This window comes from Hyperolius riggenbachi, chromosome 9, assembly GCF_040937935.1.
Source record: "Hyperolius riggenbachi isolate aHypRig1 chromosome 9, aHypRig1.pri, whole genome shotgun sequence".
Taxonomy (NCBI): Eukaryota; Metazoa; Chordata; class Amphibia; order Anura; family Hyperoliidae; genus Hyperolius; species Hyperolius riggenbachi.
In genome coordinates, this window is record NC_090654.1 from 227,643,785 (window position 1) to 227,656,678 (window position 12,894).

Here is a 12,894-nt window from a genome sequence, read left to right on the forward strand (position 1 = left end):
AGGAGCTTCGTAATGCAAAATAGTACGTGTAAAACCAGCCTATAGGTGCCCATACATCTAGCCATGTATGAGCAGATCGACCAAGCGAAAGATCTCTCTCTAATCAAATCTTATCAGAGAGCGTTCTGTTGGCTACCCATAAACTGCAGCCTGATTCCCAATCAGTTTCAGCATGAAGTTTTCTGGAATGGAACTTCTGAGGACACCTCCATCCCCGAAACGTTATGCGTGTCCCTCGGTGCCAGTGCATTAAAATATCAGACCTGTCCAGCCACCTGCCGCTAGCGTCTAGCCCTCCAGCTTCCGCACTGCATCCCATGTTGCGGTCAGCGTATAGCACATGGGGCACTTGTGTGATGGAAGCAGCTGTACACTAGCAGCGTGTGGCCAGACAGGTAAAGTATTTTAATGCACAGGCCCAGTAGAGGCGCAAATAATATGTGAGACAGTTGCCGAGTGTTCCGTTGCGTTTGTCCTGATACCGCACACCAATACCACTGCGCACCCAATTGACCATGTCGGTCTGCATTTTCCCAGTATGTGCGATCAATACATTCAACAGATTTCAGCCTGAAATCAGTCCAATCGTCAATTATGCTTGCCGCAGTATTGTTTTTCCATTGGTCCATCGGCTGCAAAATCACCAGATATATGGCCCATTCACACTTATGCAATTAACGGGCGTTTAAGTTCCCGCTAATCGCTTTTTAAAGCGCTAGTGCTTATTAACCCTATGACAGTGTTCTCACTGCCGCGTTTGGCACCGATTGCGGGCGTTTTGCGATTAGTGCCAATCGCATACGCGTTACCTGCAGCATTTTGGAGGTGATTCTGGAGCGATCATGGTACAGTGCTTATAAAGCGCTGACTGCGATTACTCTGGAATCGCAGAAGTGTCCAGTGATTTTTACTGCGCTAATCGCGGTAAAACCGAGCGTTTTGCACTTTTAGGTGTGAATGGGCCCTAAATGTTATTATGTTCAGCTTCAGACTAATGACAGTCTCCTCCTTTACAGTGTGTGGTCAAGATTTGTCCAGCACAGCTGTCCCCCTCCCCCAAAAAACACTGAAGTATCCAATCAGCAGCTTGCCCCTTTCCAGTCAGTTATGAGACACTTTTGTCCGCGTCATCTCCCTTGGCTAAAACTAAAAAAGAACCAGCGAGAGATCCCTCAAGTCCATTATGGGTCTCTCAGCTCAGCGTCAATTCCGTTATCTAATACTAATCCTGTATAGTATATGGGGTACCCAGCTTAGTGATGGAGACCCAGGGCCATAATCATCGCATGCAGCTGACTCGTAGTAACCATAAAGTACTAAGTAAAACCAACAGCACTGCCTCTCGGGGTCCGTCCCCTCCTGTTCCATATCCTCTAACTATTGGGCAGAATCCTCCAGCCGAACATTTTTCAAGGCAGTTCCCCCTAGCGGCAGCCCGCGATTCCGAACCGCGCGTTCACAGCGAAAGAAAGCGCTCGCCCACGATCGATTTCTTTCATTGCGCCGGCGCAGATCAAAATTCGCGTCTGCGCAGCTCACATTAGCTATGCGCCGCTCGGTGTGGAACTTCTGCAAGGCGCGGGAGTTACGAGGACCGGGACGGGGAACGGGGGACACCGAGGACAACGGGACGCTTCTGAAAAGGTAGCGTAGCCGCCCCTGGGCTTCGTCTGCCGGTTGCCTCCCTGGTTGAGGTGTAAATTGCGTTTGGTGTGTGGGGGAGACAGGCGGCTATTGATGGTTTCTATCCCGTAACATGCAGTCATCCCAGATCATTGTATTCTGCCTGCTGGTGACAGAACCACTTCCAGGGCTCGCTCATGTACTTTTAGCCCTGCCAATTGCTTGCATGGATAGGAAGTGTTACCCACCGCCTGATTTTGCTGCATTGTTTTTTATTCAAACACTTGGGGTTTTCATCCTTTGGTGCCCATTAACTGTACAATTTTTTCATCAGATGCAATCTTTTGATGCAATTTTTATGATAGAAAGTAATGGAAGCTAATTATTGATTGTGGGTCGATTTAGGGCATTTTCTCTCTTCCAATTTGATCGGAAATTCCTACATCGGATTGATTAAATTTTTCAATCAAATCGACCATGGAATCGTATTACGGTGATTTTTTGCCACAGGCTGCAGTTTTCTGCACAACTTGATTGTAAAAATCACATTGAAAGATTGCATCCTGTGAAAAAATTGTACTGTTAATGGGCATCTTAAGTGTGTTTTATTTTTTTTAATTTTTTTTTTTGTTGCCATGTGAATTGTCACAGCGGAGCTGCCAGGGAACTGGAAAGGGGGCAGCTGCTGAGTCCCCCATTTGGGATGCTCTCTGCAGGTGGCTGATGAAAAACAAGCACCAGTGAATTGTGCTGATTGAGGACAGATTGTGCATGGATTGTGAATGTGTCTCTGAGCTTTATTAACCGTAACTAAACTCTCTGGCCAATACTAAACTCTGCTCATCCCTATGGAAGGTAAAATAACATGATGGAGTTAGAATAACATTTTTGGGTAAAGGCAATATTTTTTTTTTCTTTAGTATATAATAAAGCACAATATGCCTAGAGAAGTGTTAATCAGAAAATTCTCCTAATGCCTTTCCAATGACCCAGAAAGGGGAAAGCTACAAGCTGCTAGTTAATTAACAAATTGCTAGTTAATTAAAGTAAAACTTTAGTTACAGTTGCATAATTTGATAAATGTTCCCATACCTTGCATGCTACTGTGTATGAAAGTGCAGTGATAGAGGATTGCATACCTAATTATAGCTGAAGGCTTGTGAGCTCTCCCTTCTGTGCAGGCAAAGCATTATCTGCTATTGGGAAGGCTGTAAAGGCCTCAGATGCTAGGGGTGATGTGCATATGCTTTTCCACATGCCAGGGTGATGTGTATCAGGATATTCAGTTGCTGGTTGTGATATCTACAGGTCTACACAGAGGTTTGGGGCATTGTGTGCTGGTACGCTCAGATGGTCTACTCAGATTCTGGGTTTAATGTGTGCAGGTCTACTTAGATGCTTGGGCTAATGTCTGCAGGTCTACTCAGATGCTCGGGGGAACGTCTGTAGGTCTACTCCAGATGCTCGGGGGAACGTCTGCAGGTCTACTCCAGATGCTCGGGGGAACGTCTGCAGGTCTACTCCAGATGCTCGGGGGAACGTCTGCAGGTCTACTCCCAGATGCTCGGGGGAACGTCTGCAGGTCTACTCCCAGATGCTCGGGGGAACGTCTGCAGGTCTACCCCCAGATGCTCGGGGGAACGTCTGCAGGTCTACCCCCAGATGCTCGGGGGAACGTCTGCAGGTCTACCCCCAGATGCTCGGGGGAACGTCTGCAGGTCTACCCCCAGATGCTCGGGGGAACGTCTGCAGGTCTACCCCCAGATGCTCGGGGGAACGTCTGCAGGTCTACCCCCAGATGCTCGGGGGAACGTCTGCAGGTCTACCCCCAGATGCTCGGGGGAACGTCTGCAGGTCTACCCCCAGATGCTGGGCAGAATGCGTGCAAAACTACGGGTCGTAGATCTCCTGCAGTTCTCGACCCCCGTGCCATTTTGATCTAGAATTCTCAAGTAGACAAATGAATCTATTTGACAGATTTTAGATAACTGCTGCATCAATTCCTAGCCAATTTGATCAGTTATGGAATTGGCCAGATATCTTCAGGAACAATGGCAGTTCCCCTGAACTTTTGTTTGTTTTTGTTTGTTTTATCTACATTGCTGTGACATGTCACAGCACCATCCGCACCCTATAGCGCCCCCTGTGGTCCCCGCACTGCGTAGCCGTAATATTCTTTTATGGGTGGGGAGGAAGTGGCAGTTCCCTTCCTCTCATCCTGTCCTTAGGAACTTTATCTCCTGCTTATCACTGCACACAATACGCAGGTGAGCTGCGATGTGTGTGTGCTTCGGGATAGTTGTAAATGTGTGTGCAGCATCAGGGCTGTCTAGTTGGTACAAAATTCATCAGACTCCTCTGTTTCTGAAACCACCGACTCCAGGTACCCAAAAATTGCTCTGACTCCATGGCCTTGTGTAGCATAGTTCTTTCTAACAATAACCTTTCTATAGCGCTTTTCTCCCATAGGACTCAAAGCGCTTAGGCTCTCTGATTCATTAATTGGTTGTAGGACTATTAACACAACAAAAATTATATTTCTGCAAATGCCAAACTGAACAGGTAAGTCTTCAGTCTGGATTTAAACACGTCCAAAGATGGATCTGTCCTTATCTGCTGAGGTAAGGAGTTCCATAATGTTGGAGCAGCATGACAGAAGGTTCTGGGACCAAAAGTTTTCAGGTGGACTCTGGGTATGACTAGATTATTAGAACCTGTGGATCTGAGATTGCAGGGATTGCTGTGCAGCTGCAACATTTCTTTTATGTATCCAGGGCCCAGATTATAAAGTGATTTAAATGTCAGTAGGCCGATCTTGAATAGGATCCTCCATTTTATAGGTAGCCAGTGAAGGGAGTGTAGGACTGGTGATATGTGGCCTTTATGGTCTGACAGTGTTCCTTAGGATGACCTGAGAGGAGGGGATCTGCCACTTTCTCCCCGCCCATAATTGATGTTCTGCTCAGTCGAATATTACGGCTGAGCAGTGTGGGGATCACAGGGGGATGCTGGAGGGTGAGGATGGTGCTTTGACATCCGTCACAGATCTACAGATAAAACCTAATTAAAGTAAACATCTGAGAAAAAGTCAGATTTGCTTACCTCCTCCAGCCCTTGGAAGCCTATGTGTCCCTCACCGCAGCTCTGCTCCAAGCCGGTCTCCTCTCCGTAGCAGCCACCAACCCAGCCACTTTGGTGACCACTGTGCATTCGCGAGCCCGCGGCCCGGTAGTGTCCTGCGCAGTACTGACCTTTTTTCCCACGTTTCCTTTACAAACAAGAACAAAAACTTAGTTCAGGGGTACTTTAAGTACTGTAAAGGGGTTCTGTGGATCATTAAAAAAAACAAAAACTGACACTTACCTGGGGCTTCTATCGGCCCCCTGCAGCTGTCATGTCCCGTGTCTTCCTGCGATCCTCTGTTCCCCACCGCCAGCACCGGTCAATTGTTCGTCTAACTAGACAAATAGTGCTCGCTCACGTCTCCGGGAGCTTACTGCACAGGCGCAGTATGCTCCCGGAGACACGAGCAGGAACGAGCATGTGCACGGCCACAGCTGCGCAGCCGCAGTTGTCAGGAATAATTGGACTGGGACCAGCAGCGGGGAGCAGAGGATCGTAGGAGGACGGCACGGGACATTACAGCTGCAGGGGGCCGATAGAAGCCCCAGGTAAGTGTTGTTTCGTGTTTTTTTTTTTTGATCTACAGAACCCATTTAAGGGCTCATTCACACAATTGTGGGAAAACGCTCAAACGCTAGCGCTTTTTAAAAGCGCTAGTGTAATAAAACCCTATGGGCCCGTTCTTACTTGGGCGATTTGCGCTAATTGCCGCATATCGCCCAAAATCGCGAAACGCAAACGCGTCGCCTCCACCATTTTCAGGAGATTTCCCGGCGATCGAGTTTCAGTGCTATAGAAGCGCTAAACGTGATTGTGGAAAAATGTGCTCAGTGGTTTTTCCGCTGAAAAATCACTCCAGCAAAACACCGGCGGTAAGCGCCGGCGTTTTGCGCTTTCAAGTGTGAATGGGCCCTAAGTGTATTTGAGCAAAGCTGCTTGGATTCTGCTGTCTCTCTCAAGCTGCTGTGTGATAAGGTACCTGGGGCTGTTGTGGGCTGGGAAGATGTTATTTTCCAGTGCATACTGGATGCATTACATTTTTAAAACTGCAGCTCCATTTCATATAAGTCTCTGATAATTGGCATGTGCGCATCTTGTTCATCATTCCTGGAATTATTTATTAGTCTTTCTTCTCTTGTACCTGTAGTGTGCTATAAGAAACAAAGTAACTGTAAAGCCTTATTCAGGGACTTTACTGCTGAAACAATAGTCATTGTTCTGGGCTTGACAGTCTGATGTCCCCTGTATACCTTATGCACCCATCACAACACTGGTATCCAGCAGAGTGCTGTGGAGAATTTCTCATTCAGTCTCTTTTGCCCCCTCCCAGTGCAGAAAGGAGCCTCCTGCCCCTCCTCCCTGCCCCATCCTCATAGGACAGCACATACCACTTGTACATGACTGCCACTAACTGAAGTTAGACTGTCGGACAAAACAATCACACATTATCATTTTGGTTGACCTTCAGTTAAGGTCTATAGCCGGCTTAAGCAATATTAGGATATTTAGGGAACGTCTCCACTGACTGCAACCTGAAAATGACCTCAGGGCTCTGCCGTAGCATCTGTCAGGTTTTTTTTTTTTTTTCTTTTTCGTGTCTTGAAAACTTCTGAATGTTTGAGTGGAGCCTGAAGGGTGATGTGAAGGTGTCTGGGTTTTACTCATTCCGAAGTCATGTCTGCTAATGATAAATGTTTTAGTTGAGCTATGATGTGGAGAGAGTATTTTCTTTTTGTCTTTGTCTCGTCAGAGGTTAGTGGGAGATTTTAGGATTGTATGTATACTGAATTATCAGACGGCATAGCACATTTACTCATCACCATGTATACAGGCAGTCGGCTCTCCTGTGTTGTGTGGTCTGTCAAATTAAGGTACGTATAGCAGGGGACATTTGGTCATCAGTATTATGTCATCACTGTAACTTAAAATTGTTAAAGGAATCACCGGGACCCTCTGGAAGGTGGTGGCCGTGCTTCCGTTTGTGAACAAATGCAGGTGAACACACCTTTCTTCTGCACAATAGCACAGAGCCACTTGGGCAGGGGTGAAAAAGCAGAGCCCTAGTTGCTCAGTGCGAGGCGTCCTGCTCAGTGTGGCCACGCTCATTCACAGTCGGGAGCAGATCTGCACACACTGCTTGACACAGCCTTTATCGATGAGGTTCTGGGGGTTCCAGCACTGGGTCAGTGGAGAAAAGGGGGACGGGAGAAGCCACTGGATTATCCAGAGGCTTCCCTCTGAGGCAAGTACCCATTTAGAGCACTTTTTCTCCCTTCAGGTACAATTTTAAACCCCACGTGCAAACATGGTTTATATGCCTTTAAAGTGGACCTGAACGCTTGCACAGGACAGAAGGAAAACCTAGAGAAATGCACCCTGTATGTATGTAGAGAGTTTAGCCTGTCTAATTCCCCCCCTAATCTGTGACTTATCACCAGTGTCATTTGATCTCTCAGCTGGCTGCCTTGGCAGAACAGCTAATTTATAAACATAGTATGTTATACTTACAGTGGAGGAAATACTTATTTGACCCCTCACTGATTTTGTAAGTTTGTCCAATGACAAAGAAATGAAAAGTCTCAGAACAGTATCATTTCAATGGTAGGTTTATTTTAAAGGGACTCCGAGCAGTGCAGAAACTATGGAAAGATGCACATCATTTTAAAGCTCTCTTTCTCCTCTTTCCAATGATATATAAACCGCCACCCTACGCCTTTTAGTTTTCGCTATTTTTGCGATTGAAATTGCCGCGGCTGCGATTTCGATCGCGAAAATAGAGAAAACTAAAAGGCGTAGGGCAACGATTTAGGTGTCGTCAGAAAGAGGAGAAAGAGAGCTTTAAAATGATATCCATCAAGCCATAGTTATATTGTATTACACAGGGCGACTTTTTGTCAAAGTCAGCAGCTGCATTCAGCAGAATGGAGCTGCTGACACTGGGGAAAGTGTCGTCCTGTGTAATACAATATAACTATGGCTTGATGGATATCATTTTAAAGCTCTCTTTCTCCTCTTTCTAACGACACATAAATCGTTGCCCTACGCCTTTTAGTTTTCTCTATTTTCGCGATCGAAATCGAGGCCGCGGCAATTTCAATCGCGAAAATAGCAAAAACTAAAAGACGTAGGGTGGTGGTTTATATATCATTGGAAAGAGGTGAAAGAGAGCTTTAAAATGATGTGCATCTTTCCATAGTTTCTGCACTGCTCGGAGTCCCTTTAACAGTGGCAGATAGCACATCAAAAGGAAAATCGAAAAAATAACCTTAAATAAAAGATAGCAACTGATTTGCATTTCATTGAGTGAAATAAGTTTTTGAACCCTCTAACAATAAAAGACTTAATACTTAGTGGAAAAACCCTTGTTTGCAAGCACAGAGGTCAAACGTTTCTTGTAATTGATGACCAAGTTTGCACACATTTTAGGAGGAATGTTGGTCCACTCCTCTTTGCAGATCATCTCTAAATCCCTAAGGTTTCAAGGCTGTCTCTGTGCAACTCTGAGCTTGAGCTCCCTCCATAGGTTTTCTATTGGATTAAGGTCCGGAGACTGACTAGGCCACTCCATGACCTTAATGTGCTTCTTCTTGAGCCACTCCTTTGTTGCCTTTGCTGTATGTTTTGGGTCATTGTCATGCTGGAATACCCATCCACGACCCATTTTCAGTTTCCTGGCAGAGGGAAGGAGGTTGTCGTTCAGGATTTCACGATACATGGCTCCGTCCATTTTCCCGTTAATGTGATTAAGCTGTCCTGTGCCCTTAGCAGAAAAACACCCCCAAAGCAAAATGTTTCCACCCCCATGCTTGACGGTGGGGACGGTGTTTTGGGGGTCATAGGCAGCATTTTTCTTCCTCCAAACACAGCGAGTTGAGTTAATGCCAAAGCGCTCTATTTTGGTCTCATCAGACCACAGCACCTTCTCCCAGTCACTCACAGAATCATTCAGGTGTTCATTGGCAAACTTCAGACGGGCCTGCACATGTGCCTTCTTGAGCAGGGGGACCTTGCGAGCCCTGCAGGATTTTAATCCATTGCGGTGTAATGTGTTTCCAATGGTTTTCTTGGTGACTGTGGTCCCTGCTAATTTGAGGTCATTCACTAACTCCTCCCGTGTAGTTCTAGGATGCTTTTTCACCTTTCTCAGAACCATTGACACCCCACGAGGTGAGATCTTGCGTGGAGCCCCAGAGCGAGGTCGATTGATGGTCATTTTGTGCTCCTTCCATTTTCGAACAATCGCACCAACAGTTGTCACCTTCTCTCCCAGCTTCTTGCTAATGGTTTTGTAGCCCATTCCAGCCTTGTGCAGGTCTACAATTTTGTCTCTGACATCCTTGGACAGCTCTTTGGTCTTTCCCATGTTGGAGAGTTTGGAGTCTGCTTGATTGATTGATTCTGTGGACAGGTGTCTTTTATACAGGTGACTAGTTAAGACAGGTGTCCTTAATGAGGGTGACTAATTGAGTAGACGTGTCTAACCACTCTGTGGGAGCCAGAACCCCTAATGGTTGGTAGGGGTTCAAAAACTTATTTCACTCAATGAAATGCAAATCAGTTGCTATCTTTTATTTAAGGTTATTTTTTCGATTTTCCTTTTGATGTGCTATCTGCCACTGTTAAAATAAACCTACCATTGAAATGATACTGTTCTGAGACTTTTCATTTCTTTGTCATTGGACAAACTTACAAAATCAGTGAGGGGTCAAATAATTATTTCCTCCACTGTATGTCTGCTTCCATGAAAGCAGGGAGTAGACACACTGCAGATTTTTTTTTTTTTGCTAGATTTGTTTCAGCTGTAATAAAGAAATGTTTTTCTTTAAAGATTATTATGCTGTTGCTTATCTTATAGAGCAGAGGAAGTTCTGAGTTCAGGTCCGCTTTAAAGTACACCTGTTGGGGGACGGGTCGGGACGGGACTAAACTCTAGACCCATCAGTAAACGTTTCCCCTCCCAGGCAGTCTGAAGCTCCATTTTGCCCATGTTTTTTAAATAATTATTTGCAAAACTTTTACTCCGGATCAATTTGGAGCAATATTTTGTTAGCTACTTATAAAAATGACCTATTACCTATAACATGGGTGCTTATATGTTGCTCCTGTGTAAGTTGTAGACTTGCAATTGCTAAACTGCCAGAGCCCGTATGTATGAACTGCAAGCACAAGTCATGCCTGCGCGTTTGGTAACGTCTTCACCCTTTGAAATTGTGGGACGTAGTTTCACGAGACTGGTGAAAAGTGGAAGTTGCAGTTGTGCATTGCTTGTTAACAAAGACTAGCCAGTGTGTTGGGGACAAGGAATTTATAGGAGAATATTTCTGCCTGGCTGTTTCTCTTGAGCAACATTTGTTTATAAGGTCTCCATTCTTCTACATTTAAGGGAATGTCACGCTAGTGCACTGTATATCCTTACCCTTCAGCACGGCATCCGATTCCATGATTCACCTCGCTGAAACAATTTCCTTCGCCTTAATTATAGAGGAAGGGGTTGTCTAGACAGGCTTTGAGTATATTAGAATGGAATAGGATCAGAGTCCACTTTCTGTTGACAAGCAAAACAAGCTATGTATTGGTGATAACAGAGATGTGGTGGTGTAAAATTGTGTTCTGAGATAAGTGACTGCATAGGGGTGTTGCTATTGGAATGCATACACCACTGTGTGTGCAAATGTATAAATGGCTTAGCACCGTCCGCATAGAGTAGATCAATCTTCTTTTTTTATTTATTTATTTATTTTTAGATCAGATATGAAAACACCCCATCTAGGTAGGTAGCGATCCAGAAAAGATTAAATAAATCACTAGCCGACAACCCTTTTTCCCACAAGAAATCTATACCTTTTTCATGAATAGATCATTTGGGATTTCTGTGTGGCTGATATTGTGGTAATAAACTCCTCCCACAGTGTGATGTCAGAGCCGTGGCCCTGACCATTCCCTGTCTGTGAACCTCATTGCATTGTGGGAAAAACAGCTGTTTCCAACTGCCAATCTCCCTCTGCATATACAGGTATAGGTGTGTCTATAATATCACATAGTTGGTGGGTGTGTTTATAGGTAATGGCAGCCAGTGGTGCTGTTTTCTTGTTTGTTTAATGTCTGCCAGTAGTAAAGATGATGACCCACAGGCTTACGGGGATCTAACAACATGACCAAAATACACAGCAAGTGTCAATCATTTTGTGATCTCTCTTCTATTTTGTAATATCTCACTGATTTTCTTTTTCTCCCCCCCACTACTACTACTTCTATCCTTCGGTTAACTTCCTTTTTAAAGGAGATTCCCATGAAGGTTTATTGCACTGAATCTTGGGTAGGAATAATATTTATTAAACATGGGTGTCTTCACAGTAAATTTTCCTCCAACAAGGCGTTGTTCATGACTTTCTCCTTTGATATTGTAGAGCAGCGTGTACTGTCGTCATTTAGAGGTTGCTTGTGATCCATTGATCCTTTGTGGTAAATCACTAACAACTGACCATTATTGTTCTTGCAGAAGCTACTATTGACTTTTCTGTGGTGGTGTACCCCTCCCCCATAGAACTGCCTGGAGAGCCGAGCCATGTGTAGTGGACTTTCTGAAATGTGAAGTGTGTACATCTCTTTCTCTCTCTGACCAATGGCTCTAAAGATAAGTTTTCCCTGCCACAAATGAAGCAGCAAACTTGATATGTCAAATATGCCATTAAAGAGGACCTGAACTCTTGCACATATTGAGAGTTAAAGGCAACCTTAACTGAGAGGGATATGGATGTCTCCTTTTAAACAATACCAGTTGCTTGTCAGTCCTCCTGATCTCTGGCTGCAGTAGTGGCTGAATCACACACCTGAAACAAGCATGCAGCTAATCCAGTCAGAGCACCTGATCTCCATGCTTGTTGAGGGGCTGTGGCTAAAAGTATTAGAGACACAGGATCAGCAGGAGAGTCGGGCAACTGGTATTATTTTTAAATAAAATCCATATCCTTCTCAGTTTAGGTTCACTTTAAGCCTATCTAATTTCCCCTCATCGGTGTCTGATCTAAGCTGTGTCGGGTAACTGCCTTGGCAGAGCAGCTAATTTGTAGACACACTGTAGATTTATTGCAGAATTTGTATCAGCTGTAACAAACTAATGCTTTTCTTGAAAGGTTGTTATGATTTTGCTTATCTTCTAGAGCAGAAAGCAAGTTCTGAGTTAAGGACCACTTTAAATGTTTCGCTGCTTGTTTGTTACTTGCCCTATGGGGAGCTAGGACCATTCGGAATAGATTTCTGAGGGAGATATGGGTATGTATGTATGTATGTATGTATGTATGTATGTATCTATCTCTTTCTCTCTCTACATTTGAGCCACACGAGTCTGCAGGACGCGCGGCAGCTCTTCTGAGTCTGCGGCTATGCAGACATATCCCATCAGCTGTGCTGGGATTCGCAGCACCATTTCGGATGGCAATGTTGGGCGAATCGGTAGCGCAAGCTCTATAGATATATATCTCTATATATATATATATATCTTGCGCTACAGATTAAGCCAACATTGCCATCCGAAATGGTGCGGGAGGCTGCAAATCCCAGCCTGGCTGATGGGATTCGTCTGCGTAGCCACAGACCCAGAAGAGCTGCCGCGCGTCCTGCAGACTCGTGCGGCTCGAGTGGAAACGGGCCCCATACTCAAACCTGTCCTGAACTTGTCTTTGTTAGCTTTTGGATATTCTGCTTTGTTTAGGAGTATATTTCTGTTGGTAATTAGGTCGCTTACTTATGTCAGGGCTGTGGAGTCTGAGTCGGGGCAATTTTGGGCACCCGGAGTCGGAGTCGATTTCATAAACTCCGGAGTCGGATGACTATTGTACGAAATCCACGGCCCTGTTAAGTGTTAGACTAAGGAGTCGGAGTAATTTTGGGTACCCGGAGTCTGAGTCGTAGTTTCATAAACTGAGGTGTTGGAGTCAGAAGATTTTTGTACCGACTACACAGCCCTGACTTATGTATTTTTTGTTGTTGTTTTTTTTTTGTTAGGATGGACTTTCACTGTAACTTGTAAGATGCTGCGCTTTGAGTTAAACATCTGCACATCTGTGGAATTCCAAGTTAGTGGAACACCAGTCTATGTGCTGCTCACCCACAGTGGATACACATGTTAGGATTTTAACCTAGACAAAA

At 45.0% G+C, this 12,894-nt stretch overlaps 1 protein-coding gene across 5 annotated transcripts in view; it reads left to right on the forward strand.

The window, feature by feature from the left end:
- Positions 1-1,535: 1,535 nt before the first annotated feature.
- SIPA1L1 (signal induced proliferation associated 1 like 1) overlaps positions 1,536-12,894 on the forward strand; it is a 370,713-nt gene continuing 359,354 nt past the window's right edge. For all 5 annotated transcript variants that reach the window (XM_068254095.1, XM_068254094.1, XM_068254096.1 and 2 more), the window contains exon 1: positions 1,536-1,644. The gene's annotated coding sequence lies outside the window, so the exon portion shown is untranslated. The remainder of the gene's footprint in view (positions 1,645-12,894) is intronic.